Source organism: Microcebus murinus, chromosome 12 (genome assembly GCF_040939455.1).
Source record: "Microcebus murinus isolate Inina chromosome 12, M.murinus_Inina_mat1.0, whole genome shotgun sequence".
In the NCBI taxonomy this organism is placed as follows: domain Eukaryota; kingdom Metazoa; phylum Chordata; class Mammalia; order Primates; family Cheirogaleidae; genus Microcebus; species Microcebus murinus.
This window is the reverse complement of record NC_134115.1, coordinates 297,673-325,411: the sequence shown is the minus strand read 5'-3', so window position 1 is coordinate 325,411 and position 27,739 is coordinate 297,673. Positions and strand designations below refer to the sequence as shown.

The 27,739-nt window shown below is 63.1% G+C and overlaps 7 pseudogenes; all 7 read right to left on the bottom strand.

Moving 5' to 3' along the window:
* Nucleotides 1-505: 505 nt before the first annotated feature.
* Nucleotides 506-624, bottom strand: LOC142874540 (uncharacterized; annotated as a pseudogene).
* A 3,770-nt stretch (nucleotides 625-4,394) lies between these two features.
* Nucleotides 4,395-4,513, bottom strand: LOC142874539 (uncharacterized; annotated as a pseudogene).
* A 3,767-nt stretch (nucleotides 4,514-8,280) lies between these two features.
* LOC142874538 (uncharacterized) lies at nucleotides 8,281-8,399 on the bottom strand (annotated as a pseudogene).
* Nucleotides 8,400-12,179: 3,780 nt separating this feature from the next.
* LOC142874537 (uncharacterized) lies at nucleotides 12,180-12,298 on the bottom strand (annotated as a pseudogene).
* A 3,772-nt stretch (nucleotides 12,299-16,070) lies between these two features.
* LOC142874536 (uncharacterized) lies at nucleotides 16,071-16,189 on the bottom strand (annotated as a pseudogene).
* A 3,772-nt stretch (nucleotides 16,190-19,961) lies between these two features.
* On the bottom strand, nucleotides 19,962-20,080 carry LOC142874534 (uncharacterized; annotated as a pseudogene).
* Nucleotides 20,081-23,848: 3,768 nt separating this feature from the next.
* Nucleotides 23,849-23,967, bottom strand: LOC142874532 (uncharacterized; annotated as a pseudogene).
* Between the last annotated feature and the right edge of the window lie 3,772 nt (nucleotides 23,968-27,739).

The window sequence follows — 27,739 nt, the reverse complement described above, 5'->3', positions numbered from 1 at the left end:
GAGAGAGAGAAAAGAAAATGCAATCCTAGAGGTAAGAGACACTTTTTAAAAATAATGAATCCGAAGAGAAAAGTAAAAGGAGGCCTGTGGAGCAGGTCTGGGTGTGACTCCGGATCCCCCAACATCAGGTGCCACCACCAAAGATTCCTGCGTGTAGCCCATAGAACCCCAAAAGCAACGGGACGAGTTCTGGTCACATACTCCCTCAAAATGACATCCTGGCCTTCTTCTGGAACTCCCTCCCCTCTCAGACTCTCAAGGTTTCCTCCAGCGTGTCGGTTCCCACAGAGCAGACCTTTGGTCTGAGACCTGACAGTCCAGATGCCACGCATGCTGCCGCGTGGCGGCGGTGTCGCGGCTTGGGACAAGAGGAGGCCCCACGGTGCGGGCTGGGGCGCCAGGCACCGCGCGGGCGCTGAGGGTGGGGGTGACCCCCACCCCGGGCCGCCGCCGCGCTCCCAGAAAGGGGACAGAACAAGAGGCAAAAAAAAAAAAAAAAAGCAGCAGCCTGTGGCACCCGGTATTCCCAGGCGGTCTCCCATCCAAGTACTAACCGGGCCCGACCCTGCTTAGCTTCCCAGACCAGACGAGATCGGGGGCGTTCAGGGTGGTGTGGCCCTAGACGGCGGCGGAGGGCGCCCCTGCCCCGCTCAAGAAGCCGAGCCTCTCTGGGCTTCCCCGCCGCCGCCTCCCGCGCCGGGCCGGGCCGGTTGAGTTCGCCGGCCGGGTCCCGCGGGCTCCCAGGGACGGGGGTGATGGGCGGGGCTGGGCGGGGCGGGGCGGGGCGGGGGGCTGTCTCTCTATACACACACACACACACTCACACTCACTCACACTCACACAAGATGCGCCTCCACGGCTGGACTCGCCAAGGTGGAGCCCTCCCAGCCCCCCTCGTCTCCTCGCCCGGCCTCCTTCACCTACCCGCTGCCCACCCCCAGCGCGTCGCTGCCTGCCGCTGACTGCGCACGCGCGGGACGCTCGCCCTTTGACCCCAGCCAGGGGCCGCCCTCCCCCACAACCCCTTTCAGCTGCGCCCCCCCCTCGCCCTGTGGGTGGGCTGCCGCCTATTCCCCCGGGCCAGGGCTGGGGCACAGCCAGTGTATGGGGCGTCTCTCTCTGGGGATGTGTCCCATGGGTGGGGTGGGGTGGCGTGGTTTGGGGGGCGCTGAAGAAATCAGTCCCCTCCATCTCCTACCTCTGGAAAACGCCCAAGCCCGTGGAGAACTGCCGGCACCGCTTCGTGGGGGCCGGGACCCTCCTCCGTGTCCTCCTGTGGCCCAGTCCAAGGGGCCTGGGCCTGGCCGGGGCTGCATTGGACCCCGACCACCCTGGCGTGTGGACTCGCTAAAAATCGGCCATTAGATATTGGATTCCAGCTTCCTGGAGGTCATTTCACTAATGAGTGCACCGGAAAGAGTTTCCTAATCCATCTGTGAGGGTGGCAACTGAAAGAGAATTTTAAAGCTGACAGAATAGGCGAGGGAAGGCATAGGAGATTTCCACACCCAGCAAGGAAGACTTTCCCGGAATGGAAGAAAGAAACGAGCAAACAGAGACACCGGTAGCCCGCCCGGAAAAGAGTCTGCCCCTTAGAGAAAGCACCCTGACCAGGTTCACCCGTGGGTGGGTGGCGAGCTAGCGGCGTTCAGAAGAGCGAGGCCCGCAGTCTGTGCGGAAGACACCTGCGCTCGGGTGTGTGTGGCGGCGCGGTTCACAAGCAGCTCTAGACGTTAAACCAAGGAGAAGCCAGGGAGTTCCCAACGCCCCAGGTGTCCTCAGCCCACGACTGGCTGCTGTGGGAATGCGAAGCCCGGCTCCTTGTCTCAGAGCGGGGTTCCCAGGAGGATCAGGCTGAAGCTGGGACTCGGCCTCAAAGTGTCCCCTCGCATGGCCACCCCCTTCCCCTTCCTGCTCCTCTACTCCTGGTGCCCCTCCATCCAGGGGCCAGACCTTAAAGAGTCACCGCAAGAGAATCCTGGTCCCAAAGGAGCCTTCTGGGGGACCGGTGCTGAGAGAGGTTGTGGGCATGGCCCGCTGGGGCTCTGCCCTACCCAGGGCTGAGAGATGCCACCTCCCAGCTCTGGGTCCCTGCAGGAAGTGTTGGCAAGCACAGGGCCGGTCCTCCAAAGGCCCAGGTGCAGGGAGCCCAGGCCAAGCAGCCTGTGGAAGAAGCCACTTGCCGTGCCACCCCGGGAACAGGACTGCAGGCCCCGGCCCTTCCCACCTCCTCCTCCTCCTCCTCCTCCTCCCCCCCCGCCCCCCCCCACAGGGCACAGGGCTCAGAGACACCTCAGACTCTTGCTACCCAAAGTGCAAAGGGCATCAGTTGCTCCTCCAACCCCGCCGCCCAGCAGACCACGTTGTCCAGCCAGCCCCCGGGCCTCCCTGGGGTGCCCAGCACAAAAGTGCAGACACCCACCGGACCCTCAATCTCAGTTTTCGGATGTTTTTGCCACTCCAAGGACCCGCAGGCCAGCTGGGCCTTCGGGCTGGACAGAGAGCCCCGGAATCCGACGTGGAGAGCTGCGTGTACGTCCCCATCAGGAGGCGGTCCCCACCTCCGCGGCTCTCCCCTTGCGGGGAGCGGCAGCCCAGCCGGCAGCCGCAGGGCCTCAGGGAAGACACCAGGCTGGGCCCCCGCGGCACAGCGGGGGCACGTCCCCCGCACTCACGCGACTTAGGGACGGCTGCTGGAGACTGCTGCGGCCACCCTGCTGCCGGGTTTCTGGTGGGCTTCCTGGAAGCAGCGTCCATACCAAGCCCTTGGAAGGCCCAGGCGACGGAGGAGCCGGTCAGGCAGGGGCCCAGGACGGTGAGAGGCCGGGCGGGCGGGAAGGAGCATGTCAGGCAGGGGCAGAGGACGGTGACAGGCCGGGCGGGGAGGAGCCGGTCAGGCGGGGGCCCAGGACAGTGACGGGCCTGGCCGGGGAGGAGTGCGTCAGGCAGGGGCAGAGGAGACGGGCTGGGTAAGGGGTAGGGTGACAGTTAGGGCACAATTCACAATCCCAAAGACGTGGAAGCGACCCGAGTGCCCATCCATCCAGGAGTGCATCAATAAAATGTGGCGCGTGGACACCACGGAGTGCCATTCGGCTGTGAGGAGCAGCGGTGAGAGGGCGCCTCTCGTGTTCTCCTGGCCAGAGCTGGAACCCGTTCCAGTAGGCCAGGTATCCCAAGAATGGACACACGAGCACCACGTGAGCGCGCTCACCAGCAAATTGGTACGAACGGATGGACGCCTAAGTGGACAGAGAGGAATCACCTTCATCGGGTGGGTGTCGGGCGGGTGGGGGGAGGGGAGGGGCATACACATCCATTAGGCATGGGGTGGGTGCGCACCGACTGGGGGATGGGCGCACTTGAAGCTCTGACCCGAGGGGGGAGGCTTGGAGAGGGCAAGGCACCCGACCTTAACATTGGTACCCCCACAATACGCTGGAACAACATGAGAGGTATATGAATAAGAACACAGGGGGGGCCGGGCGCGGTGGCTCACGCCTGTAATCCTAGCTCTCTGGGAGGCCGAGGCGGGCGGATTGCTCCAGGTCAGGAGTTCGAAACCAGCCTGAGCAAGAGCGAGACCCCGTCTCTACTAAAAATAGAAAGAAATTAATTGGCCAACTAATATATATAGAAAAACACAGCCGGGCGTGGTGGTGCATGCCTGTAGTCCCAACTACTCGGGAGGCTGAGGCAGCAGGATTGCTTGAGCCCGGAGATTGAGGTTGCTGTGAGCTAGGCTGACGCCATGGCACTCACTCTAGCCTGGGCAGCAAAACGAGACTCTGTCTCAAAAAAAAAAAAAAAAAAAAAAAGAACGCAGGGGGGAGGGGGGCACGGGCGTCACATGTCACCTGAATACTTGTACTCCCATCATCTGCTTGAAGAGAGAGAGAAAAGAAAATGCAATCCTAGAGGTAAGAGACACTTTTTAAAAATAATGAATCCGAAGAGAAAAGTAAAAGGAGGCCTGTGGAGCAGGTCTGGGTGTGACTCCGGATCCCCCAACATCAGGTGCCACCACCAAAGATTCCTGCGTGTAGCCCATAGAACCCCAAAAGCAACGGGACGAGTTCTGGTCACATACTCCCTCAAAATGACATCCTGGCCTTCTTCTGGAACTCCCTCCCCTCTCAGACTCTCAAGGTTTCCTCCAGCGTGTCGGTTCCCACAGAGCAGACCTTTGGTCTGAGACCTGACAGTCCAGATGCCACGCATGCTGCCGCGTGGCGGCGGTGTCGCGGCTTGGGACAAGAGGAGGCCCCACGGTGCGGGCTGGGGCGCCAGGCACCGCGCGGGCGCTGAGGGTGGGGGTGACCCCCACCCCGGGCCGCCGCCGCGCTCCCAGAAAGGGGACAGAACAAGAGGCAAAAAAAAAAAAAAAAAGCAGCAGCCTGTGGCACCCGGTATTCCCAGGCGGTCTCCCATCCAAGTACTAACCGGGCCCGACCCTGCTTAGCTTCCCAGACCAGACGAGATCGGGGGCGTTCAGGGTGGTGTGGCCCTAGACGGCGGCGGAGGGCGCCCCTGCCCCGCTCAAGAAGCCGAGCCTCTCTGGGCTTCCCCGCCGCCGCCTCCCGCGCCGGGCCGGGCCGGTTGAGTTCGCCGGCCGGGTCCCGCGGGCTCCCAGGGACGGGGGTGATGGGCGGGGCGGGGCGGGGCGGGGCGGGGGGCTGTCTCTCTATACACACACACACACACTCACACTCACTCACACTCACACAAGATGCGCCTCCACGGCTGGACTCGCCAAGGTGGAGCCCTCCCAGCCCCCCTCGTCTCCTCGCCCGGCCTCCTTCACCTACCCGCTGCCCACCCCCAGCGCGTCGCTGCCTGCCGCTGACTGCGCACGCGCGGGACGCTCGCCCTTTGACCCCAGCCAGGGGCCGCCCTCCCCCACAACCCCTTTCAGCTGCGCCCCCCCCCCCGCGCCCTGTGGGTGGGCTGCCGCCTATTCCCCCGGGCCAGGGCTGGGGCACAGCCAGTGTATGGGGCGTCTCTCTCTGGGGATGTGTCCCATGGGTGGGGTGGGGTGGCGTGGTTTGGGGGGCGCTGAAGAAATCAGTCCCCTCCATCTCCTACCTCTGGAAAACGCCCAAGCCCGTGGAGAACTGCCGGCACCGCTTCGTGGGGGCCGGGACCCTCCTCCGTGTCCTCCTGTGGCCCAGTCCAAGGGGCCTGGGCCTGGCCGGGGCTGCATTGGACCCCGACCACCCTGGCGTGTGGACTCGCTAAAAATCGGCCATTAGATATTGGATTCCAGCTTCCTGGAGGTCATTTCACTAATGAGTGCACCGGAAAGAGTTTCCTAATCCATCTGTGAGGGTGGCAACTGAAAGAGAATTTTAAAGCTGACAGAATAGGCGAGGGAAGGCATAGGAGATTTCCACACCCAGCAAGGAAGACTTTCCCGGAATGGAAGAAAGAAACGAGCAAACAGAGACACCGGTAGCCCGCCCGGAAAAGAGTCTGCCCCTTAGAGAAAGCACCCTGACCAGGTTCACCCGTGGGTGGGTGGCGAGCTGGCGGCGTTCAGAAGAGCGAGGCCCGCAGTCTGTGCGGAAGACACCTGCGCTCGGGTGTGTGTGGCGGCGCGGTTCACAAGCAGCTCTAGACGTTAAACCAAGGAGAAGCCAGGGAGTTCCCAACGCCCCAGGTGTCCTCAGCCCACGACTGGCTGCTGTGGGAATGCGAAGCCCGGCTCCTTGTCTCAGAGCGGGGTTCCCAGGAGGATCAGGCTGAAGCTGGGACTCGGCCTCAAAGTGTCCCCTCGCATGGCCACCCCCTTCCCCTTCCTGCTCCTCTACTCCTGGTGCCCCTCCATCCAGGGGCCAGACCTTAAAGAGTCACCGCAAGAGAATCCTGGTCCCAAAGGAGCCTTCTGGGGGACCGGTGCTGAGAGAGGTTGTGGGCATGGCCCGCTGGGGCTCTGCCCTACCCAGGGCTGAGAGATGCCACCTCCCAGCTCTGGGTCCCTGCAGGAAGTGTTGGCAAGCACAGGGCCGGTCCTCCAAAGGCCCAGGTGCAGGGAGCCCAGGCCAAGCAGCCTGTGGAAGAAGCCACTTGCCGTGCCACCCCGGGAACAGGACTGCAGGCCCCGGCCCTTCCCACCTCCTCCTCCTCCTCCTCCTCCCCCCCGCCCCGCCCCCACAGGGCACAGGGCTCAGAGACACCTCAGACTCTTGCTACCCAAAGTGCAAAGGGCATCAGTGGCTCCTCCAACACCCCCCCCCCCGCCCAGCAGACCACGTTGTCCAGCCAGCCCCCGGGCCTCCCTGGGGTGCCCAGCACAAAAGTGCAGACACCCACCGGACCCTCAGTCTCAGTTTTCGGAGGTTTTTGCCACTCCAAGGACCCGCAGGCCAGCTGGGCCTTCGGGCAGGACAGAGAGCCCCGGAATCCGACGTGGAGAGCTGCGTGTACGTCCCCATCAGGAGGCGGTCCCCACCTCCGCGGCTCTCCCCTTGCTGGGAGCGGCAGCCCAGCCGGCAGCCGCAGGGCCTCAGGGAAGACACCAGGCTGGGCCCCCGCGGCACAGCGGGGGCACGTCCCCCGCACTCACGCGACTTAGGGACGGCTGCTGGAGACTGCTGCGGCCACCCTGCTGCCGGGTTTCTGGTGGGCTTCCTGGAAGCAGCGTCCATACCAAGCCCTTGGAAGGCCCAGGCGACGGAGGAGCCGGTCAGGCAGGGGCCCAGGACGGTGAGAGGCCGGGCGGGCGGGAAGGAGCATGTCAGGCAGGGGCAGAGGACGGTGACAGGCCGGGCGGGGAGGAGCCGGTCAGGCGGGGGCCCAGGACAGTGACGGGCCTGGCCGGGGAGGAGTGCGTCAGGCAGGGGCAGAGGAGACGGGCTGGGTAAGGGGTAGGGTGACAGTTAGGGCACAATTCACAATCGCAAAGACGTGGAAGCGACCCGAGTGCCCATCCATCCAGGAGTGCATCAATAAAATGTGGCGCGTGGACACCACGGAGTGCCATTCGGCTGTGAGGAGCAGCGGTGAGAGGGCGCCTCTCGTGTTCTCCTGGCCAGAGCTGGAACCCGTTCCAGTAGGCCAGGTATCCCAAGAATGGACACACGAGCACCACGTGAGCGCGCTCACCAGCAAATTGGTACGAACGGATGGACGCCTAAGTGGACAGAGAGGAATCACCTTCATCGGGTGGGTGTCGGGCGGGTGGGGGGAGGGGAGGGGCATACACATCCATTAGGCATGGGGTGGGTGCGCACCGACTGGGGGATGGGCGCACTTGAAGCTCTGACCCGAGGGGGGAGGCTTGGAGAGGGCAAGGCACCCGACCTTAACATTGGTACCCCCACAATACGCTGGAACAACATGAGAGGTATATGAATAAGAACACAGGGGGGGCCGGGCGCGGTGGCTCACGCCTGTAATCCTAGCTCTCTGGGAGGCCGAGGCGGGCGGATTGCTCCAGGTCAGGAGTTCGAAACCAGCCTGAGCAAGAGCGAGACCCCGTCTCTACTAAAAATAGAAAGAAATTAATTGGCCAACTAATATATATAGAAAAACACAGCCGGGCGTGGTGGTGCATGCCTGTAGTCCCAACTACTCGGGAGGCTGAGGCAGCAGGATTGCTTGAGCCCGGAGATTGAGGTTGCTGTGAGCTAGGCTGACGCCATGGCACTCACTCTAGCCTGGGCAGCAAAACGAGACTCTGTCTCAAAAAAAAAAAAAAAAAAAGAACGCAGGGGGGAGGGGGGCACGGGCGTCACATGTCACCTGAATACTTGTACTCCCATCATCTGCTTGAAGAGAGAGAGAAAAGAAAATGCAATCCTAGAGGTAAGAGACACTTTTTAAAAATAATGAATCCGAAGAGAAAAGTAAAAGGAGGCCTGTGGAGCAGGTCTGGGTGTGACTCCGGATCCCCCAACATCAGGTGCCACCACCAAAGATTCCTGCGTGTAGCCCATAGAACCCCAAAAGCAACGGGACGAGTTCTGGTCACATACTCCCTCAAAATGACATCCTGGCCTTCTTCTGGAACTCCCTCCCCTCTCAGACTCTCAAGGTTTCCTCCAGCGTGTCGGTTCCCACAGAGCAGACCTTTGGTCTGAGACCTGACAGTCCAGATGCCACACATGCTGCCGCGTGGCGGCGGTGTCGCGGCTTGGGACAAGAGGAGGCCCCACGGTGCGGGCTGGGGCGCCAGGCACCGCGCGGGCGCTGAGGGTGGGGGTGACCCCCACCCCGGGCCGCCGCCGCGCTCCCAGAAAGGGGACAGAACAAGAGGCAAAAAAAAAAAAAAAAAGCAGCAGCCTGTGGCACCCGGTATTCCCAGGCGGTCTCCCATCCAAGTACTAACCGGGCCCGACCCTGCTTAGCTTCCCAGACCAGACGAGATCGGGGGCGTTCAGGGTGGTGTGGCCCTAGACGGCGGCGGAGGGCGCCCCTGCCCCGCTCAAGAAGCCGAGCCTCTCTGGGCTTCCCCGCCGCCGCCTCCCGCGCCGGGCCGGGCCGGTTGAGTTCGCCGGCCGGGTCCCGCGGGCTCCCAGGGACGGGGGTGATGGGCGGGGCTGGGCGGGGCGGGGCGGGGCGGGGGGCTGTCTCTCTATACACACACACACACACTCACACTCACTCACACTCACACAAGATGCGCCTCCACGGCTGGACTCGCCAAGGTGGAGCCCTCCCAGCCCCCCTCGTCTCCTCGCCCGGCCTCCTTCACCTACCCGCTGCCCACCCCCAGCGCGTCGCTGCCTGCCGCTGACTGCGCACGCGCGGGACGCTCGCCCTTTGACCCCAGCCAGGGGCCGCCCTCCCCCACAACCCCTTTCAGCTGCGCCCCCCCCCCCCCCCCCGCGCCCTGTGGGTGGGCTGCCGCCTATTCCCCCGGGCCAGGGCTGGGGCACAGCCAGTGTATGGGGCGTCTCTCTCTGGGGATGTGTCCCATGGGTGGGGTGGGGTGGCGTGGTTTGGGGGGCGCTGAAGAAATCAGTCCCCTCCATCTCCTACCTCTGGAAAACGCCCAAGCCCGTGGAGAACTGCCGGCACCGCTTCGTGGGGGCCGGGACCCTCCTCCGTGTCCTCCTGTGGCCCAGTCCAAGGGGCCTGGGCCTGGCCGGGGCTGCATTGGACCCCGACCACCCTGGCGTGTGGACTCGCTAAAAATCGGCCATTAGATATTGGATTCCAGCTTCCTGGAGGTCATTTCACTAATGAGTGCACCGGAAAGAGTTTCCTAATCCATCTGTGAGGGTGGCAACTGAAAGAGAATTTTAAAGCTGACAGAATAGGCGAGGGAAGGCATAGGAGATTTCCACACCCAGCAAGGAAGACTTTCCCGGAATGGAAGAAAGAAACGAGCAAACAGAGACACCGGTAGCCCGCCCGGAAAAGAGTCTGCCCCTTAGAGAAAGCACCCTGACCAGGTTCACCCGTGGGTGGGTGGCGAGCTAGCGGCGTTCAGAAGAGCGAGGCCCGCAGTCTGTGCGGAAGACACCTGCGCTCGGGTGTGTGTGGCGGCGCGGTTCACAAGCAGCTCTAGACGTTAAACCAAGGAGAAGCCAGGGAGTTCCCAACGCCCCAGGTGTCCTCAGCCCACGACTGGCTGCTGTGGGAATGCGAAGCCCGGCTCCTTGTCTCAGAGCGGGGTTCCCAGGAGGATCAGGCTGAAGCTGGGACTCGGCCTCAAAGTGTCCCCTCGCATGGCCACCCCCTTCCCCTTCCTGCTCCTCTACTCCTGGTGCCCCTCCATCCAGGGGCCAGACCTTAAAGAGTCACCGCAAGAGAATCCTGGTCCCAAAGGAGCCTTCTGGGGGACCGGTGCTGAGAGAGGTTGTGGGCATGGCCCGCTGGGGCTCTGCCCGACCCAGGGCTGAGAGATGCCACCTCCCAGCTCTGGGTCCCTGCAGGAAGTGTTGGCAAGCACAGGGCCGGTCCTCCAAAGGCCCAGGTGCAGGGAGCCCAGGCCAAGCAGCCTGTGGAAGAAGCCACTTGCCGTGCCACCCCGGGAACAGGACTGCAGGCCCCGGCCCTTCCCACCTCCTCCTCCTCCTCCTCCTCCCCCCCGCCCCGCCCCCACAGGGCACAGGGCTCAGAGACACCTCAGACTCTTGCTACCAAAAGTGCAAAGGGCATCAGTGGCTCCTCCAACACCCCCAACCCCCCGCCCAGCAGACCACGTTGTCCAGCCAGCCCCCGGGCCTCCCTGGGGTGCCCAGCACAAAAGTGCAGACACCCACCGGACCCTCAGTCTCAGTTTTCGGAGGTTTTTGCCACTCCAAGGACCCGCAGGCCAGCTGGGCCTTCGGGCAGGACAGAGAGCCCCGGAATCCGACGTGGAGAGCTGCGTGTACGTCCCCATCAGGAGGCGGTCCCCACCTCCGCGGCTCTCCCCTTGCTGGGAGCGGCAGCCCAGCCGGCAGCCGCAGGGCCTCAGGGAAGACACCAGGCTGGGCCCCCGCGGCACAGCGGGGGCACGTCCCCCGCACTCACGCGACTTAGGGACGGCTGCTGGAGACTGCTGCGGCCACCCTGCTGCCGGGTTTCTGGTGGGCTTCCTGGAAGCAGCGTCCATACCAAGCCCTTGGAAGGCCCAGGCGACGGAGGAGCCGGTCAGGCAGGGGCCCAGGACGGTGAGAGGCCGGGCGGGCGGGAAGGAGCATGTCAGGCAGGGGCAGAGGACGGTGACAGGCCGGGCGGGGAGGAGCCGGTCAGGCGGGGGCCCAGGACAGTGACGGGCCTGGCCGGGGAGGAGTGCGTCAGGCAGGGGCAGAGGAGACGGGCTGGGTAAGGGTTAGGGTGACAGTTAGGGCACAATTCACAATCGCAAAGACGTGGAAGCGACCCGAGTGCCCATCCATCCAGGAGTGCATCAATAAAATGTGGCGCGTGGACACCACGGAGTGCCATTCGGCTGTGAGGAGCAGCGGTGAGAGGGCGCCTCTCGTGTTCTCCTGGCCAGAGCTGGAACCCGTTCCAGTAGGCCAGGTATCCCAAGAATGGACACACGAGCACCACGTGAGCGCGCTCACCAGCAAATTGGTACGAACGGATGGACGCCTAAGTGGACAGAGAGGAATCACCTTCATCGGGTGGGTGTCGGGCGGGTGGGGGGAGGGGAGGGGCATACACATCCATTAGGCATGGGGTGGGTGCGCACCGACTGGGGGATGGGCGCACTTGAAGCTCTGACCCGAGGGGGGAGGCTTGGAGAGGGCAAGGCACCCGACCTTAACATTGGTACCCCCACAATACGCTGGAACAACATGAGAGGTATATGAATAAGAACACAGGGGGGGCCGGGCGCGGTGGCTCACGCCTGTAATCCTAGCTCTCTGGGAGGCCGAGGCGGGCGGATTGCTCCAGGTCAGGAGTTCGAAACCAGCCTGAGCAAGAGCGAGACCCCGTCTCTACTAAAAATAGAAAGAAATTAATTGGCCAACTAATATATATAGAAAAACACAGCCGGGCGTGGTGGTGCATGCCTGTAGTCCCAACTACTCGGGAGGCTGAGGCAGCAGGATTGCTTGAGCCCGGAGATTGAGGTTGCTGTGAGCTAGGCTGACGCCATGGCACTCACTCTAGCCTGGGCAGCAAAACGAGACTCTGTCTCAAAAAAAAAAAAAAAAAAAGAACGCAGGGGGGAGGGGGGCACGGGCGTCACATGTCACCTGAATACTTGTACTCCCATCATCTGCTTGAAGAGAGAGAGAAAAGAAAATGCAATCCTAGAGGTAAGAGACACTTTTTAAAAATAATGAATCCGAAGAGAAAAGTAAAAGGAGGCCTGTGGAGCAGGTCTGGGTGTGACTCCGGATCCCCCAACATCAGGTGCCACCACCAAAGATTCCTGCGTGTAGCCCATAGAACCCCAAAAGCAACGGGACGAGTTCTGGTCACATACTCCCTCAAAATGACATCCTGGCCTTCTTCTGGAACTCCCTCCCCTCTCAGACTCTCAAGGTTTCCTCCAGCGTGTCGGTTCCCACAGAGCAGACCTTTGGTCTGAGACCTGACAGTCCAGATGCCACGCATGCTGCCGCGTGGCGGCGGTGTCGCGGCTTGGGACAAGAGGAGGCCCCACGGTGCGGGCTGGGGCGCCAGGCACCGCGCGGGCGCTGAGGGTGGGGGTGACCCCCACCCCGGGCCGCCGCCGCGCTCCCAGAAAGGGGACAGAACAAGAGGCAAAAAAAAAAAAAAAAAGCAGCAGCCTGTGGCACCCGGTATTCCCAGGCGGTCTCCCATCCAAGTACTAACCGGGCCCGACCCTGCTTAGCTTCCCAGACCAGACGAGATCGGGGGCGTTCAGGGTGGTGTGGCCCTAGACGGCGGCGGAGGGCGCCCCTGCCCCGCTCAAGAAGCCGAGCCTCTCTGGGCTTCCCCGCCGCCGCCTCCCGCGCCGGGCCGGGCCGGTTGAGTTCGCCGGCCGGGTCCCGCGGGCTCCCAGGGACGGGGGTGATGGGCGGGGCGGGGCGGGGCGGGGCGGGGCGGGGGGCTGTCTCTCTATACACACACACACACACTCACACTCACTCACACTCACACAAGATGCGCCTCCACGGCTGGACTCGCCAAGGTGGAGCCCTCCCAGCCCCCCTCGTCTCCTCGCCCGGCCTCCTTCACCTACCCGCTGCCCACCCCCAGCGCGTCGCTGCCTGCCGCTGACTGCGCACGCGCGGGACGCTCGCCCTTTGACCCCAGCCAGGGGCCGCCCTCCCCCACAACCCCTTTCAGCTGCGCCCCCCCCTCGCCCTGTGGGTGGGCTGCCGCCTATTCCCCCGGGCCAGGGCTGGGGCACAGCCAGTGTATGGGGCGTCTCTCTCTGGGGATGTGTCCCATGGGTGGGGTGGGGTGGCGTGGTTTGGGGGGCGCTGAAGAAATCAGTCCCCTCCATCTCCTACCTCTGGAAAACGCCCAAGCCCGTGGAGAACTGCCGGCACCGCTTCGTGGGGGCCGGGACCCTCCTCCGTGTCCTCCTGTGGCCCAGTCCAAGGGGCCTGGGCCTGGCCGGGGCTGCATTGGACCCCGACCACCCTGGCGTGTGGACTCGCTAAAAATCGGCCATTAGATATTGGATTCCAGCTTCCTGGAGGTCATTTCACTAATGAGTGCACCGGAAAGAGTTTCCTAATCCATCTGTGAGGGTGGCAACTGAAAGAGAATTTTAAAGCTGACAGAATAGGCGAGGGAAGGCATAGGAGATTTCCACACCCAGCAAGGAAGACTTTCCCGGAATGGAAGAAAGAAACGAGCAAACAGAGACACCGGTAGCCCGCCCGGAAAAGAGTCTGCCCCTTAGAGAAAGCACCCTGACCAGGTTCACCCGTGGGTGGGTGGCGAGCTAGCGGCGTTCAGAAGAGCGAGGCCCGCAGTCTGTGCGGAAGACACCTGCGCTCGGGTGTGTGTGGCGGCGCGGTTCACAAGCAGCTCTAGACGTTAAACCAAGGAGAAGCCAGGGAGTTCCCAACGCCCCAGGTGTCCTCAGCCCACGACTGGCTGCTGTGGGAATGCGAAGCCCGGCTCCTTGTCTCAGAGCGGGGTTCCCAGGAGGATCAGGCTGAAGCTGGGACTCGGCCTCAAAGTGTCCCCTCGCATGGCCACCCCCTTCCCCTTCCTGCTCCTCTACTCCTGGTGCCCCTCCATCCAGGGGCCAGACCTTAAAGAGTCACCGCAAGAGAATCCTGGTCCCAAAGGAGCCTTCTGGGGGACCGGTGCTGAGAGAGGTTGTGGGCATGGCCCGCTGGGGCTCTGCCCTACCCAGGGCTGAGAGATGCCACCTCCCAGCTCTGGGTCCCTGCAGGAAGTGTTGGCAAGCACAGGGCCGGTCCTCCAAAGGCCCAGGTGCAGGGAGCCCAGGCCAAGCAGCCTGTGGAAGAAGCCACTTGCCGTGCCACCCCGGGAACAGGACTGCAGGCCCCGGCCCTTCCCACCTCCTCCTCCTCCTCCTCCTCCTCCCCCCCGCCCCGCCCCCACAGGGCACAGGGCTCAGAGACACCTCAGACTCTTGCTACCAAAAGTGCAAAGGGCATCAGTGGCTCCTCCAACACCCCCCCCCCCCGCCCAGCAGACCACGTTGTCCAGCCAGCCCCCGGGCCTCCCTGGGGTGCCCAGCACAAAAGTGCAGACACCCACCGGACCCTCAGTCTCAGTTTTCGGAGGTTTTTGCCACTCCAAGGACCCGCAGGCCAGCTGGGCCTTCGGGCAGGACAGAGAGCCCCGGAATCCGACGTGGAGAGCTGCGTGTACGTCCCCATCAGGAGGCGGTCCCCACCTCCGCGGCTCTCCCCTTGCTGGGAGCGGCAGCCCAGCCGGCAGCCGCAGGGCCTCAGGGAAGACACCAGGCTGGGCCCCCGCGGCACAGCGGGGGCACGTCCCCCGCACTCACGCGACTTAGGGACGGCTGCTGGAGACTGCTGCGGCCACCCTGCTGCCGGGTTTCTGGTGGGCTTCCTGGAAGCAGCGTCCATACCAAGCCCTTGGAAGGCCCAGGCGACGGAGGAGCCGGTCAGGCAGGGGCCCAGGACGGTGAGAGGCCGGGCGGGCGGGAAGGAGCATGTCAGGCAGGGGCAGAGGACGGTGACAGGCCGGGCGGGGAGGAGCCGGTCAGGCGGGGGCCCAGGACAGTGACGGGCCTGGCCGGGGAGGAGTGCGTCAGGCAGGGGCAGAGGAGACGGGCTGGGTAAGGGGTAGGGTGACAGTTAGGGCACAATTCACAATCCCAAAGACGTGGAAGCGACCCGAGTGCCCATCCATCCAGGAGTGCATCAATAAAATGTGGCGCGTGGACACCACGGAGTGCCATTCGGCTGTGAGGAGCAGCGGTGAGAGGGCGCCTCTCGTGTTCTCCTGGCCAGAGCTGGAACCCGTTCCAGTAGGCCAGGTATCCCAAGAATGGACACACGAGCACCACGTGAGCGCGCTCACCAGCAAATTGGTACGAACGGATGGACGCCTAAGTGGACAGAGAGGAATCACCTTCATCGGGTGGGTGTCGGGCGGGTGGGGGGAGGGGAGGGGCATACACATCCATTAGGCATGGGGTGGGTGCGCACCGGCTGGGGGATGGGCGCACTTGAAGCTCTGACCCGAGGGGGGAGGCTTGGAGAGGGCAAGGCACCCGACCTTAACATTGGTACCCCCACAATACGCTGGAACAACATGAGAGGTATATGAATAAGAACACAGGGGGGGCCGGGCGCGGTGGCTCACGCCTGTAATCCTAGCTCTCTGGGAGGCCGAGGCGGGCGGATTGCTCCAGGTCAGGAGTTCGAAACCAGCCTGAGCAAGAGCGAGACCCCGTCTCTACTAAAAATAGAAAGAAATTAATTGGCCAACTAATATATATAGAAAAACACAGCCGGGCGTGGTGGTGCATGCCTGTAGTCCCAACTACTCGGGAGGCTGAGGCAGCAGGATTGCTTGAGCCCGGAGATTGAGGTTGCTGTGAGCTAGGCTGACGCCATGGCACTCACTCTAGCCTGGGCAGCAAAACGAGACTCTGTCTCAAAAAAAAAAAAAAAAAAGAACGCAGGGGGGAGGGGGGCACGGGCGTCACATGTCACCTGAATACTTGTACTCCCATCATCTGCTTGAAGAGAGAGAGAAAAGAAAATGCAATCCTAGAGGTAAGAGACACTTTTTAAAAATAATGAATCCGAAGAGAAAAGTAAAAGGAGGCCTGTGGAGCAGGTCTGGGTGTGACTCCGGATCCCCCAACATCAGGTGCCACCACCAAAGATTCCTGCGTGTAGCCCATAGAACCCCAAAAGCAACGGGACGAGTTCTGGTCACATACTCCCTCAAAATGACATCCTGGCCTTCTTCTGGAACTCCCTCCCCTCTCAGACTCTCAAGGTTTCCTCCAGCGTGTCGGTTCCCACAGAGCAGACCTTTGGTCTGAGACCTGACAGTCCAGATGCCACGCATGCTGCCGCGTGGCGGCGGTGTCGCGGCTTGGGACAAGAGGAGGCCCCACGGTGCGGGCTGGGGCGCCAGGCACCGCGCGGGCGCTGAGGGTGGGGGTGACCCCCACCCCGGGCCGCCGCCGCGCTCCCAGAAAGGGGACAGAACAAGAGGCAAAAAAAAAAAAAAAAAGCAGCAGCCTGTGGCACCCGGTATTCCCAGGCGGTCTCCCATCCAAGTACTAACCGGGCCCGACCCTGCTTAGCTTCCCAGACCAGACGAGATCGGGGGCGTTCAGGGTGGTGTGGCCCTAGACGGCGGCGGAGGGCGCCCCTGCCCCGCTCAAGAAGCCGAGCCTCTCTGGGCTTCCCCGCCGCCGCCTCCCGCGCCGGGCCGGGCCGGTTGAGTTCGCCGGCCGGGTCCCGCGGGCTCCCAGGGACGGGGGTGATGGGCGGGGCTGGGCGGGGCGGGGCGGGGCGGGGGGCTGTCTCTCTATACACACACACACACACTCACACTCACTCACACTCACACAAGATGCGCCTCCACGGCTGGACTCGCCAAGGTGGAGCCCTCCCAGCCCCCCTCGTCTCCTCGCCCGGCCTCCTTCACCTACCCGCTGCCCACCCCCAGCGCGTCGCTGCCTGCCGCTGACTGCGCACGCGCGGGACGCTCGCCCTTTGACCCCAGCCAGGGGCCGCCCTCCCCCACAACCCCTTTCAGCTGCGCCCCCCCCTCGCCCTGTGGGTGGGCTGCCGCCTATTCCCCCGGGCCAGGGCTGGGGCACAGCCAGTGTATGGGGCGTCTCTCTCTGGGGATGTGTCCCATGGGTGGGGTGGGGTGGCGTGGTTTGGGGGGCGCTGAAGAAATCAGTCCCCTCCATCTCCTACCTCTGGAAAACGCCCAAGCCCGTGGAGAACTGCCGGCACCGCTTCGTGGGGGCCGGGACCCTCCTCCGTGTCCTCCTGTGGCCCAGTCCAAGGGGCCTGGGCCTGGCCGGGGCTGCATTGGACCCCGACCACCCTGGCGTGTGGACTCGCTAAAAATCGGCCATTAGATATTGGATTCCAGCTTCCTGGAGGTCATTTCACTAATGAGTGCACCGGAAAGAGTTTCCTAATCCATCTGTGAGGGTGGCAACTGAAAGAGAATTTTAAAGCTGACAGAATAGGCGAGGGAAGGCATAGGAGATTTCCACACCCAGCAAGGAAGACTTTCCCGGAATGGAAGAAAGAAACGAGCAAACAGAGACACCGGTAGCCCGCCCGGAAAAGAGTCTGCCCCTTAGAGAAAGCACCCTGACCAGGTTCACCCGTGGGTGGGTGGCGAGCTAGCGGCGTTCAGAAGAGCGAGGCCCGCAGTCTGTGCGGAAGACACCTGCGCTCGGGTGTGTGTGGCGGCGCGGTTCACAAGCAGCTCTAGACGTTAAACCAAGGAGAAGCCAGGGAGTTCCCAACGCCCCAGGTGTCCTCAGCCCACGACTGGCTGCTGTGGGAATGCGAAGCCCGGCTCCTTGTCTCAGAGCGGGGTTCCCAGGAGGATCAGGCTGAAGCTGGGACTCGGCCTCAAAGTGTCCCCTCGCATGGCCACCCCCTTCCCCTTCCTGCTCCTCTACTCCTGGTGCCCCTCCATCCAGGGGCCAGACCTTAAAGAGTCACCGCAAGAGAATCCTGGTCCCAAAGGAGCCTTCTGGGGGACCGGTGCTGAGAGAGGTTGTGGGCATGGCCCGCTGGGGCTCTGCCCTACCCAGGGCTGAGAGATGCCACCTCCCAGCTCTGGGTCCCTGCAGGAAGTGTTGGCAAGCACAGGGCCGGTCCTCCAAAGGCCCAGGTGCAGGGAGCCCAGGCCAAGCAGCCTGTGGAAGAAGCCACTTGCCGTGCCACCCCGGGAACAGGACTGCAGGCCCCGGCCCTTCCCACCTCCTCCTCCTCCTCCTCCTCCTCCCCCCCCGCCCCCCCCCCACAGGGCACAGGGCTCAGAGACACCTCAGACTCTTGCTACCCAAAGTGCAAAGGGCATCAGTTGCTCCTCCAACCCCGCCGCCCAGCAGACCACGTTGTCCAGCCAGCCCCCGGGCCTCCCTGGGGTGCCCAGCACAAAAGTGCAGACACCCACCGGACCCTCAATCTCAGTTTTCGGATGTTTTTGCCACTCCAAGGACCCGCAGGCCAGCTGGGCCTTCGGGCTGGACAGAGAGCCCCGGAATCCGACGTGGAGAGCTGCGTGTACGTCCCCATCAGGAGGCGGTCCCCACCTCCGCGGCTCTCCCCTTGCGGGGAGCGGCAGCCCAGCCGGCAGCCGCAGGGCCTCAGGGAAGACACCAGGCTGGGCCCCCGCGGCACAGCGGGGGCACGTCCCCCGCACTCACGCGACTTAGGGACGGCTGCTGGAGACTGCTGCGGCCACCCTGCTGCCGGGTTTCTGGTGGGCTTCCTGGAAGCAGCGTCCATACCAAGCCCTTGGAAGGCCCAGGCGACGGAGGAGCCGGTCAGGCAGGGGCCCAGGACGGTGAGAGGCCGGGCGGGCGGGAAGGAGCATGTCAGGCAGGGGCAGAGGACGGTGACAGGCCGGGCGGGGAGGAGCCGGTCAGGCGGGGGCCCAGGACAGTGACGGGCCTGGCCGGGGAGGAGTGCGTCAGGCAGGGGCAGAGGAGACGGGCTGGGTAAGGGGTAGGGTGACAGTTAGGGCACAATTCACAATCCCAAAGACGTGGAAGCGACCCGAGTGCCCATCCATCCAGGAGTGCATCAATAAAATGTGGCGCGTGGACACCACGGAGTGCCATTCGGCTGTGAGGAGCAGCGGTGAGAGGGCGCCTCTCGTGTTCTCCTGGCCAGAGCTGGAACCCGTTCCAGTAGGCCAGGTATCCCAAGAATGGACACACGAGCACCACGTGAGCGCGCTCACCAGCAAATTGGTACGAACGGATGGACGCCTAAGTGGACAGAGAGGAATCACCTTCATCGGGTGGGTGTCGGGCGGGTGGGGGGAGGGGAGGGGCATACACATCCATTAGGCATGGGGTGGGTGCGCACCGACTGGGGGATGGGCGCACTTGAAGCTCTGACCCGAGGGGGGAGGCTTGGAGAGGGCAAGGCACCCGACCTTAACATTGGTACCCCCACAATACGCTGGAACAACATGAGAGGTATATGAATAAGAACACAGGGGGGGCCGGGCGCGGTGGCTCACGCCTGTAATCCTAGCTCTCTGGGAGGCCGAGGCGGGCGGATTGCTCCAGGTCAGGAGTTCGAAACCAGCCTGAGCAAGAGCGAGACCCCGTCTCTACTAAAAATAGAAAGAAATTAATTGGCCAACTAATATATATAGAAAAACACAGCCGGGCGTGGTGGTGCATGCCTGTAGTCCCAACTACTCGGGAGGCTGAGGCAGCAGGATTGCTTGAGCCCGGAGATTGAGGTTGCTGTGAGCTAGGCTGACGCCATGGCACTCACTCTAGCCTGGGCAGCAAAACGAGACTCTGTCTCAAAAAAAAAAAAAAAAAAAAAAAAGAACGCAGGGGGGAGGGGGGCACGGGCGTCACATGTCACCTGAATACTTGTACTCCCATCATCTGCTTGAAGAGAGAGAGAAAAGAAAATGCAATCCTAGAGGTAAGAGACACTTTTTAAAAATAATGAATCCGAAGAGAAAAGTAAAAGGAGGCCTGTGGAGCAGGTCTGGGTGTGACTCCGGATCCCCCAACATCAGGTGCCACCACCAAAGATTCCTGCGTGTAGCCCATAGAACCCCAAAAGCAACGGGACGAGTTCTGGTCACATACTCCCTCAAAATGACATCCTGGCCTTCTTCTGGAACTCCCTCCCCTCTCAGACTCTCAAGGTTTCCTCCAGCGTGTCGGTTCCCACAGAGCAGACCTTTGGTCTGAGACCTGACAGTCCAGATGCCACGCATGCTGCCGCGTGGCGGCGGTGTCGCGGCTTGGGACAAGAGGAGGCCCCACGGTGCGGGCTGGGGCGCCAGGCACCGCGCGGGCGCTGAGGGTGGGGGTGACCCCCACCCCGGGCCGCCGCCGCGCTCCCAGAAAGGGGACAGAACAAGAGGCAAAAAAAAAAAAAAAAAGCAGCAGCCTGTGGCACCCGGTATTCCCAGGCGGTCTCCCATCCAAGTACTAACCGGGCCCGACCCTGCTTAGCTTCCCAGACCAGACGAGATCGGGGGCGTTCAGGGTGGTGTGGCCCTAGACGGCGGCGGAGGGCGCCCCTGCCCCGCTCAAGAAGCCGAGCCTCTCTGGGCTTCCCCGCCGCCGCCTCCCGCGCCGGGCCGGGCCGGTTGAGTTCGCCGGCCGGGTCCCGCGGGCTCCCAGGGACGGGGGTGATGGGCGGGGCGGGGCGGGGCGGGGCGGGGGGCTGTCTCTCTATACACACACACACACACTCACACTCACTCACACTCACACAAGATGCGCCTCCACGGCTGGACTCGCCAAGGTGGAGCCCTCCCAGCCCCCCTCGTCTCCTCGCCCGGCCTCCTTCACCTACCCGCTGCCCACCCCCAGCGCGTCGCTGCCTGCCGCTGACTGCGCACGCGCGGGACGCTCGCCCTTTGACCCCAGCCAGGGGCCGCCCTCCCCCACAACCCCTTTCAGCTGCGCCCCCCCCCCCCGCGCCCTGTGGGTGGGCTGCCGCCTATTCCCCCGGGCCAGGGCTGGGGCACAGCCAGTGTATGGGGCGTCTCTCTCTGGGGATGTGTCCCATGGGTGGGGTGGGGTGGCGTGGTTTGGGGGGCGCTGAAGAAATCAGTCCCCTCCATCTCCTACCTCTGGAAAACGCCCAAGCCCGTGGAGAACTGCCGGCACCGCTTCGTGGGGGCCGGGACCCTCCTCCGTGTCCTCCTGTGGCCCAGTCCAAGGGGCCTGGGCCTGGCCGGGGCTGCATTGGACCCCGACCACCCTGGCGTGTGGACTCGCTAAAAATCGGCCATTAGATATTGGATTCCAGCTTCCTGGAGGTCATTTCACTAATGAGTGCACCGGAAAGAGTTTCCTAATCCATCTGTGAGGGTGGCAACTGAAAGAGAATTTTAAAGCTGACAGAATAGGCGAGGGAAGGCATAGGAGATTTCCACACCCAGCAAGGAAGACTTTCCCGGAATGGAAGAAAGAAACGAGCAAACAGAGACACCGGTAGCCCGCCCGGAAAAGAGTCTGCCCCTTAGAGAAAGCACCCTGACCAGGTTCACCCGTGGGTGGGTGGCGAGCTGGCGGCGTTCAGAAGAGCGAGGCCCGCAGTCTGTGCGGAAGACACCTGCGCTCGGGTGTGTGTGGCGGCGCGGTTCACAAGCAGCTCTAGACGTTAAACCAAGGAGAAGCCAGGGAGTTCCCAACGCCCCAGGTGTCCTCAGCCCACGACTGGCTGCTGTGGGAATGCGAAGCCCGGCTCCTTGTCTCAGAGCGGGGTTCCCAGGAGGATCAGGCTGAAGCTGGGACTCGGCCTCAAAGTGTCCCCTCGCATGGCCACCCCCTTCCCCTTCCTGCTCCTCTACTCCTGGTGCCCCTCCATCCAGGGGCCAGACCTTAAAGAGTCACCGCAAGAGAATCCTGGTCCCAAAGGAGCCTTCTGGGGGACCGGTGCTGAGAGAGGTTGTGGGCATGGCCCGCTGGGGCTCTGCCCGACCCAGGGCTGAGAGATGCCACCTCCCAGCTCTGGGTCCCTGCAGGAAGTGTTGGCAAGCACAGGGCCGGTCCTCCAAAGGCCCAGGTGCAGGGAGCCCAGGCCAAGCAGCCTGTGGAAGAAGCCACTTGCCGTGCCACCCCGGGAACAGGACTGCAGGCCCCGGCCCTTCCCACCTCCTCCTCCTCCTCCTCCTCCCCCCCGCCCCGCCCCCACAGGGCACAGGGCTCAGAGACACCTCAGACTCTTGCTACCCAAAGTGCAAAGGGCATCAGTGGCTCCTCCAACACCCCCCCCCCCGCCCAGCAGACCACGTTGTCCAGCCAGCCCCCGGGCCTCCCTGGGGTGCCCAGCACAAAAGTGCAGACACCCACCGGACCCTCAGTCTCAGTTTTCGGAGGTTTTTGCCACTCCAAGGACCCGCAGGCCAGCTGGGCCTTCGGGCAGGACAGAGAGCCCCGGAATCCGACGTGGAGAGCTGCGTGTACGTCCCCATCAGGAGGCGGTCCCCACCTCCGCGGCTCTCCCCTTGCTGGGAGCGGCAGCCCAGCCGGCAGCCGCAGGGCCTCAGGGAAGACACCAGGCTGGGCCCCCGCGGCACAGCGGGGGCACGTCCCCCGCACTCACGCGACTTAGGGACGGCTGCTGGAGACTGCTGCGGCCACCCTGCTGCCGGGTTTCTGGTGGGCTTCCTGGAAGCAGCGTCCATACCAAGCCCTTGGAAGGCCCAGGCGACGGAGGAGCCGGTCAGGCAGGGGCCCAGGACGGTGAGAGGCCGGGCGGGCGGGAAGGAGCATGTCAGGCAGGGGCAGAGGACGGTGACAGGCCGGGCGGGGAGGAGCCGGTCAGGCGGGGGCCCAGGACAGTGACGGGCCTGGCCGGGGAGGAGTGCGTCAGGCAGGGGCAGAGGAGACGGGCTGGGTAAGGGGTAGGGTGACAGTTAGGGCACAATTCACAATCGCAAAGACGTGGAAGCGACCCGAGTGCCCATCCATCCAGGAGTGCATCAATAAAATGTGGCGCGTGGACACCACGGAGTGCCATTCGGCTGTGAGGAGCAGCGGTGAGAGGGCGCCTCTCGTGTTCTCCTGGCCAGAGCTGGAACCCGTTCCAGTAGGCCAGGTATCCCAAGAATGGACACACGAGCACCACGTGAGCGCGCTCACCAGCAAATTGGTACGAACGGATGGACGCCTAAGTGGACAGAGAGGAATCACCTTCATCGGGTGGGTGTCGGGCGGGTGGGGGGAGGGGAGGGGCATACACATCCATTAGGCATGGGGTGGGTGCGCACCGACTGGGGGATGGGCGCACTTGAAGCTCTGACCCGAGGGGGGAGGCTTGGAGAGGGCAAGGCACCCGACCTTAACATTGGTACCCCCACAATACGCTGGAACAACATGAGAGGTATATGAATAAGAACACAGGGGGGGCCGGGCGCGGTGGCTCACGCCTGTAATCCTAGCTCTCTGGGAGGCCGAGGCGGGCGGATTGCTCCAGGTCAGGAGTTCGAAACCAGCCTGAGCAAGAGCGAGACCCCGTCTCTACTAAAAATAGAAAGAAATTAATTGGCCAACTAATATATATAGAAAAACACAGCCGGGCGTGGTGGTGCATGCCTGTAGTCCCAACTACTCGGGAGGCTGAGGCAGCAGGATTGCTTGAGCCCGGAGATTGAGGTTGCTGTGAGCTAGGCTGACGCCATGGCACTCACTCTAGCCTGGGCAGCAAAACGAGACTCTGTCTCAAAAAAAAAAAAAAAAAAAGAACGCAGGGGGGAGGGGGGCACGGGCGTCACATGTCACCTGAATACTTGTACTCCCATCATCTGCTTGAAGAGAGAGAGAAAAGAAAATGCAATCCTAGAGGTAAGAGACACTTTTTAAAAATAATGAATCCGAAGACAAAAGTAAAAGGAGGCCTGTGGAGCAGGTCTGGGTGTGACTCCGGATCCCCCAACATCAGGTGCCACCACCAAAGATTCCTGCGTGTAGCCCATAGAACCCCAAAAGCAACGGGACGAGTTCTGGTCACATACTCCCTCAAAATGACATCCTGGCCTTCTTCTGGAACTCCCTCCCCTCTCAGACTCTCAAGGTTTCCTCCAGCGTGTCGGTTCCCACAGAGCAGACCTTTGGTCTGAGACCTGACAGTCCAGATGCCACGCATGCTGCCGCGTGGCGGCGGTGTCGCGGCTTGGGACAAGAGGAGGCCCCACGGTGCGGGCTGGGGCGCCAGGCACCGCGCGGGCGCTGAGGGTGGGGGTGACCCCCACCCCGGGCCGCCGCCGCGCTCCCAGAAAGGGGACAGAACAAGAGGCAAAAAAAAAAAAAAAAAGCAGCAGCCTGTGGCACCCGGTATTCCCAGGCGGTCTCCCATCCAAGTACTAACCGGGCCCGACCCTGCTTAGCTTCCCAGACCAGACGAGATCGGGGGCGTTCAGGGTGGTGTGGCCCTAGACGGTGGCGGAGGGCGCCCCTGCCCCGCTCAAGAAGCCGAGCCTCTCTGGGCTTCCCCGCCGCCGCCTCCCGCGCCGGGCCGGGCCGGTTGAGTTCGCCGGCCGGGTCCCGCGGGCTCCCAGGGACGGGGGTGATGGGCGGGGCTGGGCGGGGCGGGGCGGGGCGGGGGGCTGTCTCTCTATACACACACACACACACTCACACTCACTCACACTCACACAAGATGCGCCTCCACGGCTGGACTCGCCAAGGTGGAGCCCTCCCAGCCCCCCTCGTCTCCTCGCCCGGCCTCCTTCACCTACCCGCTGCCCACCCCCAGCGCGTCGCTGCCTGCCGCTGACTGCGCACGCGCGGGACGCTCGCCCTTTGACCCCAGCCAGGGGCCGCCCTCCCCCACAACCCCTTTCAGCTGCGCCCCCCCCCCCCGCGCCCTGTGGGTGGGCTGCCGCCTATTCCCCCGGGCCAGGGCTGGGGCACAGCCAGTGTATGGGGCGTCTCTCTCTGGGGATGTGTCCCATGGGTGGGGTGGGGTGGCGTGGTTTGGGGGGCGCTGAAGAAATCAGTCCCCTCCATCTCCTACCTCTGGAAAACGCCCAAGCCCGTGGAGAACTGCCGGCACCGCTTCGTGGGGGCCGGGACCCTCCTCCGTGTCCTCCTGTGGCCCAGTCCAAGGGGCCTGGGCCTGGCCGGGGCTGCATTGGACCCCGACCACCCTGGCGTGTGGACTCGCTAAAAATCGGCCATTAGATATTGGATTCCAGCTTCCTGGAGGTCATTTCACTAATGAGTGCACCGGAAAGAGTTTCCTAATCCATCTGTGAGGGTGGCAACTGAAAGAGAATTTTAAAGCTGACAGAATAGGCGAGGGAAGGCATAGGAGATTTCCACACCCAGCAAGGAAGACTTTCCCGGAATGGAAGAAAGAAACGAGCAAACAGAGACACCGGTAGCCCGCCCGGAAAAGAGTCTGCCCCTTAGAGAAAGCACCCTGACCAGGTTCACCCGTGGGTGGGTGGCGAGCTAGCGGCGTTCAGAAGAGCGAGGCCCGCAGTCTGTGCGGAAGACACCTGCGCTCGGGTGTGTGTGGCGGCGCGGTTCACAAGCAGCTCTAGACGTTAAACCAAGGAGAAGCCAGGGAGTTCCCAACGCCCCAGGTGTCCTCAGCCCACGACTGGCTGCTGTGGGAATGCGAAGCCCGGCTCCTTGTCTCAGAGCGGGGTTCCCAGGAGGATCAGGCTGAAGCTGGGACTCGGCCTCAAAGTGTCCCCTCGCATGGCCACCCCCTTCCCCTTCCTGCTCCTCTACTCCTGGTGCCCCTCCATCCAGGGGCCAGACCTTAAAGAGTCACTGCAAGAGAATCCTGGTCCCAAAGGAGCCTTCTGGGGGACCGGTGCTGAGAGAGGTTGTGGGCATGGCCCGCTGGGGCTCTGCCCGACCCAGGGCTGAGAGATGCCACCTCCCAGCTCTGGGTCCCTGCAGGAAGTGTTGGCAAGCACAGGGCCGGTCCTCCAAAGGCCCAGGTGCAGGGAGCCCAGGCCAAGCAGCCTGTGGAAGAAGCCACTTGCCGTGCCACCCCGGGAACAGGACTGCAGGCCCCGGCCCTTCCCACCTCCTCCTCCTCCTCCTCCTCCCCCCCGCCCCGCCCCCACAGGGCACAGGGCTCAGAGACACCTCAGACTCTTGCTACCCAAAGTGCAAAGGGCATCAGTGGCTCCTCCAACACCCCCCCCCCCGCCCAGCAGACCACGTTGTCCAGCCAGCCCCCGGGCCTCCCTGGGGTGCCCAGCACAAAAGTGCAGACACCCACCGGACCCTCAGTCTCAGTTTTCGGAGGTTTTTGCCACTCCAAGGACCCGCAGGCCAGCTGGGCCTTCGGGCAGGACAGAGAGCCCCGGAATCCGACGTGGAGAGCTGCGTGTACGTCCCCATCAGGAGGCGGTCCCCACCTCCGAGGCTCTCCCCTTGCTGGGAGCGGCAGCCCAGCCGGCAGCCGCAGGGCCTCAGGGAAGACACCAGGCTGGGCCCCCGCGGCACAGCGGGGGCACGTCCCCCGCACTCACGCGACTTAGGGACGGCTGCTGGAGACTGCTGCGGCCACCCTGCTGCCGGGTTTCTGGTGGGCTTCCTGGAAGCAGCGTCCATACCAAGCCCTTGGAAGGCCCAGGCGATGGAGGAGCCCGTCAGGCAGGGGCCCAGGACGGTGAGAGGCCGGGCGGGCGGGAAGGAGCATGTCAGGCAGGGGCAGAGGACGGTGACAGGCCGGGCGGGGAGGAGCCGGTCAGGCGGGGGCCCAGGACAGTGACGGGCCTGGCCGGGGAGGAGTGCGTCAGGCAGGGGCAGAGGAGACGGGCTGGGTAAGGGGTAGGGTGACAGTTAGGGCACAATTCACAATCGCAAAGACGTGGAAGCGACCCGAGTGCCCATCCATCCAGGAGTGCATCAATAAAATGTGGCGCGTGGACACCACGGAGTGCCATTCGGCTGTGAGGAGCAGCGGTGAGAGGGCGCCTCTCGTGTTCTCCTGGCCAGAGCTGGAACCCGTTCCAGTAGGCCAGGTATCCCAAGAATGGACACACGAGCACCACGTGAGCGCGCTCACCAGCAAATTGGTACGAACGGATGGACGCCTAAGTGGACAGAGAGGAATCACCTTCATCGGGTGGGTGTCGGGCGGGTGGGGGGAGGGGAGGGGCATACACATCCATTAGGCATGGGGTGGGTGCGCACCGACTGGGGGATGGGCGCACTTGAAGCTCTGACCCGAGGGGGGAGGCTTGGAGAGGGCAAGGCACCCGACCTTAACATTGGTACCCCCACAATACGCTGGAACAACATGAGAGGTATATGAATAAGAACACAGGGGGGGCCGGGCGCGGTGGCTCACGCCTGTAATCCTAGCTCTCTGGGAGGCCGAGGCGGGCGGATTGCTCCAGGTCAGGAGTTCGAAACCAGCCTGAGCAAGAGCGAGACCCCGTCTCTACTAAAAATAGAAAGAAATTAATTGGCCAACTAATATATATAGAAAAACACAGCCGGGCGTGGTGGTGCATGCCTGTAGTCCCAACTACTCGGGAGGCTGAGGCAGCAGGATTGCTTGAGCCCGGAGATTGAGGTTGCTGTGAGCTAGGCTGACGCCATGGCACTCACTCTAGCCTGGGCAGCAAAACGAGACTCTGTCTCAAAAAAAAAAAAAAAAAAGAACGCAGGGGGGAGGGGGGCACGGGCGTCACATGTCACCTGAATACTTGTACTCCCATCATCTGCTTGAAGAGAGAGAGAAAAGAAAATGCAATCCTAGAGGTAAGAGACACTTTTTAAAAATAATGAATCCGAAGACAAAAGTAAAAGGAGGCCTGTGGAGCAGGTCTGGGTGTGACTCCGGATCCCCCAACATCAGGTGCCACCACCAAAGATTCCTGCGTGTAGCCCATAGAACCCCAAAAGCAACGGGACGAGTTCTGGTCACATACTCCCTCAAAATGACATCCTGGCCTTCTTCTGGAACTCCCTCCCCTCTCAGACTCTCAAGGTTTCCTCCAGCGTGTCGGTTCCCACAGAGCAGACCTTTGGTCTGAGACCTGACAGTCCAGATGCCACGCATGCTGCCGCGTGGCGGCGGTGTCGCGGCTTGGGACAAGAGGAGGCCCCACGGTGCGGGCTGGGGCGCCAGGCACCGCGCGGGCGCTGAGGGTGGGGGTGACCCCCACCCCGGGCCGCCGCCGCGCTCCCAGAAAGGGGACAGAACAAGAGGCAAAAAAAAAAAAAAAAAGCAGC